This window comes from Thunnus maccoyii, unplaced genomic scaffold (assembly GCF_910596095.1).
Source record: "Thunnus maccoyii unplaced genomic scaffold, fThuMac1.1, whole genome shotgun sequence".
Taxonomy (NCBI): Eukaryota; Metazoa; Chordata; class Actinopteri; order Scombriformes; family Scombridae; genus Thunnus; species Thunnus maccoyii.
Genome location: NW_024757900.1, coordinates 2,079,990 through 2,084,463, shown reverse-complemented (window position 1 = coordinate 2,084,463; position 4,474 = coordinate 2,079,990). Strand labels below are relative to the sequence as shown.

Here is a 4,474-nt window from a genome sequence, read left to right as displayed (position 1 = left end):
GGATAATGTTAGTACACAACTCAACAAAATATTTAACATAGGTCTAGTTGTTTTTAGACATTTTAATGCGGAATAATTACATATTATAGCTTTAAACCCATCATGTTACACTAAAACTCCACTGTAACCCATCCAATCCTGTGATGCTTTAGGACAAGCAGTTCTACACAGAATGACAAGACATGTTGCTATGATGGTAGTGACTATTGAGTTAGTACTGGATCTCCATTGTCCAGAACCAAAATATCACTCCTGAGCTGTTGTGCTGCTATCGGTATTAGAATGTTATTCACTGCCTTGTGGGCATTTTCAATTTTCATACTGTAAAATATTATATTTGTTTATGTGTCTCGCTGTCCACTTTTCCTATTGTTGTCCATGTTGCTGCCATTTCGAAATGTATATAGCAAAATGTATTGCAACATCAAATATGACTTCTATTAATCAAACTATCCCAATGACACTGTCTCAATGAAACATGAGTTGTTTCAGCAAATGCCCTGAAAAAATGTGTTTATATTCAAGTGACAGAAGCTCTCTCATGGCCACAGGAATTCTGGCTCTTGTTCGTCGGTAGCATAGGAGAAAGTCAGGTGAACTAATTAATTATGAAGCAACATATTCTGCATAGGGAAGAGGTTGGGGTGGATGGTACTGATACATCACCCCTGCATCTCTGGGGTGCTGCTTTAGCTCGTATGTTGGCAGCAGTGGCTGACATTTTCTTGCCAATTCTGTCATCTGTCATTTGTGAAACAAACATAATGATGACAACAATTAGGGCCCTCTTTGTGGCCCAGGGGGCATGTGTGTTGTTAAGAGTCAGAATGATTAGTTTTCGTATTTACATTAAAATAAAATCTGTGGTGAAAGGCTATTTCATTGTCCAGCTTTCATTCATGACCAGTGTGCCAACACCAAAGATTTAACAGATTTTTTTTTTCTAGAAACGTAGAAAAATGTTTTACTTACTTAAAATCATTGTACTTTTTTTCTTACAAGATTTTGATATAAAGACTATAGTAGAAGTCCTCCCTCCAAAATGACCTGTGGAAAACCTAACCAAACCCAACATCCATAAATTAATTTTTCAAAAAAAAAAAAAGGGACTTGATTCAAAGGGATTGAGGATAATTAGACCTGATCCAAAATGCAGAGTCAACCCAAACAGACCTGAACAGAGAGAACTCAAACACTGGCACCAGCATGATATGACATTAGTTAATTTGATTAATTAACAAGCAGCCACTTGGGAAAGAGCAGCAATATAATAACGATCATAATAATAATAATACCTTAAGAACGAATGTAAAGTCATAGAAAGTAAAACAATTTGTTTATATGCTTCAAAGACAAATTTCTATAAATAATTGAAAGTCCTATTCCACTTCCTGTATCAACAATAAAATCTTCTGTACCTGACTGGGCAATCGACAGTCAGAAAACAATGTTGTAATCTATTAAATATCTGTGAATCAAGTTCCAAAAATTTAACAGCATCAATCTTGTAGACTACGCCCACTGACTTTCCTTACATAAGTTTGGCTTCACTTCCCTTGTCAGAACTTGCATACAATAGGAGTAAACAGCTGATTTTACCTCCTTGTTCTCCTTTTCCTTTAACTTGTTCTTCACTTCGACCAAGACCACCTCCATTTTTCTGATCACTTCACAGTTTAGGTATCCAGGATGAGGATGAACGATGACCTCCTTTATTACACAGCTTTGTTGAATACTTGATTCTGATTGGACAATTACGGCATTCTACGGTCTGTTACTTCTGAATAGCAAACCGCTGCTATGAATAACAGACTGTTGCTAAGGACGTAGTTCTGTTCATAGACTCTGAAGGACCACATCCAATCATATCAATCCACAGAAAGAAATCCGGTAAAATTACCAACTATCACTCATCCTCAACACCATGTGGCAAGAAAACGATAGAGATAATGTCTGTGACTGGGCACAGATGTGACGGCAGCCTGAAGAGCTACTGGGCTCCAACCATTACAGAAAGGGAAAAGTTTAGCAAGATCCTGTCCTCCAATCCAGGCAAGGCAGCAGATCTGGTGAGTGCCTCTCTTAGTTGCGTAACACTGCACACTAACTTAAGTGATAAGCGGTAGTGATAATAGTAATATTGTTACCAGTTGTTTGGTCTAATATATAAGCTGCACTGAAAAGACCCGATATGCTGCTGTTCTCCTCTGGCCCCTGGTGCAACAGGTTGTTGCTGTTTAGCAAGATAACACTCTGGTACGTTGTGGTTTCATTCTGTGAGTCGAGGCAGCGATGCTGTGTGTTTTACGCTGTTTTTTTATTCACCATAGGTCCCGTCCTCTAGCAGCTACCTGCTCCCACGTGTTGAGTCTTCTGCCTGATTATTGCGCAATTTGCACATAGGAGAGGTAAATATTGATGTTTGCCTATGTTATGCATTTGTTTGGCAGTGTGAGTTAATTAATTTTAACTGGTTTCTTTTGTAGATACTGACTGCCACTGCTGTTTTGTTTAAACTACACACAAAGAAAACCAACTCTGAACTAAACTAACGAAAAAAAAAACAAAACAAAATCAATCCTTGTCTCGTGAGCCCAGATAAACAGCCACTGTATCCAGCCGACAACGCCAGAATGTGGCCGGGCCCAGCCAAGCAAGGCCCAACTTTGGTTCTGTTAGAATTATAGGTTGCACTGACACATTAATATTCAACTCACACCAGATAAAAGGCCACAGATCCCTTATAATGATACAGATAATGGACTGAGACAAGGAGTTCCCCCAAGATTACAAAATTTATTAATAAAATAATAACTAATAATTTAACAAGAAGTTAAAACAGGAGATTTATTAAATACTGACTACTTTAAAATTGTGCAAAAGTACAAAAGATATTTCAGTAACAATAGACTATTATAAGAAAATGGGAGCGCTAAGGCGTGGTCGGCCATAGCCGCCGACAGGGAGAGGGCAAGTTATACTGGTACAGAGCACCCACCACGCCGCTGTGCCCTACACACACACACACACAGCGAGGCAAAAACCAAAGGGGAAAAAAACTAAATTGTGAAGGAAGTGCAAAAATGACTACCAAACACGCTTTTATGGGGGTGAGAAGCAACAGTGAGGACTCTATCACAAAACCCTCCATCATCTAGGCGGCCACGCTCTCCACAGGTCCACAGGCAGCACTACAACAAAGAAACACTGGTTAAACGACAGCACACTACATTACTGATTTCTTGGGGGAAAATGATCAACTCCACGATGGGCGGCAAGAGGTAACAAAAGAAGAGACCACCTAATGAAACTAAAGGCTAATACCACAAAGAAAAATAAAACAATTAAAGCAAACTAACCAATTGTATTATCAAAGCAACCATGAAAACAAAATATAGAAAAGAAAAATTAAGCTAGACCAAACAAAACAAAACTAATCAAAATAACAAAATGACGCAAAACAAAACAGCAGTGGCAGTTAGTATCTACAGAAGAAACGGGTTAAATTAATTAACTCACACTGCCAAACAAATGCATAACATAGGCAAACATCAATATTTACCTCTCCTATGTGCAAATTGCGCAATAATCAGGCAGAGGACTCAACACGTGGGAGCAGGTGGCTGCTAGAGGACGGGACCTACGGTGAATAAAAAAACAGCGTAAAACACGGCATCGCTGCCTTGACTCACGGAATGAAACCACTACGTATCAGAGCGTTATCTTGCTAAACACCAACAACCTGTTGCACCGGGGCCAGAGGAGAACAGCAGCATATCCGGTCTTTTCAGTGCAGCTTATATATCAGACCAAACAAAATTGACAACCAGGAAAGGGCGGTGCTACAGCCTGTCTAGCCCTACGGTAGCCCAGGAGGGACATTTGCCGGCTACATTTGCACACAGTTCCAACTGTAGAATCTAACGGACTATTTTTTTAGCTTAATTTTTGAATCAATAAAATCATTTCTAAATCAATATTTTGTGTCAAATTTTTTATTTCTTTAGTAAATAGCGAGCGGGAAATTATTGTGAAATAAACCCCTTCAGGCTGATTCAAGATCCCTCCACTTCGCCCTGCATCACCCTGCCAGGGTTCATTTCACATTAATGACTCGCTTGCTGTACATCATCCCTTACTTAATCCGTCCTTTAACTTAGGGTAGAGGGTCCCATTTGTTCACAGGAGGTCCATTTAGGTCAACAAATAGTGTGAAAGTTAACTTTAAAACAGCGACATCTGTGCCCTGGGCAGAAACCTCACTTGGAAAAGAACGACTGAGCCCCACTGCTGGAGCCTGGCCTGGTAGACAGGTCTGTACCCATGGGGTCTGGTTAGGCTCAGCCTCAAGAAACAATATGGAGCCTTTGATAATCTGTCCAAAGCATAATAAAGTGCTTAATTTTTCTAAAGGAAAATCTTCAGGGGCATTGTTGTAATATCATTATTAGCTTTAATGCCAGAAAATGCAGTA

The 4,474-nt window shown here is 39.5% G+C and overlaps 1 long non-coding RNA gene across 2 annotated transcripts; it reads right to left on the bottom strand.

Annotated features, from left to right (window-relative positions):
* Positions 1-2,833: 2,833 nt before the first annotated feature.
* Positions 2,834-3,834, bottom strand: LOC121893586. 2 transcript variants are annotated; one of them, XR_006095325.1, is made up of 3 exons: positions 3,743-3,834; positions 3,563-3,640; positions 2,834-3,191 (listed from the first exon to the last, which is right to left on the bottom strand). It is a non-coding gene; the product is annotated as an uncharacterized LOC121893586 (long non-coding RNA). The 2 variants fall into 2 exon arrangements; XR_006095326.1 differs by having other exon boundaries at positions 3,740-3,827.
* Positions 3,835-4,474: the final 640 nt, after the last annotated feature.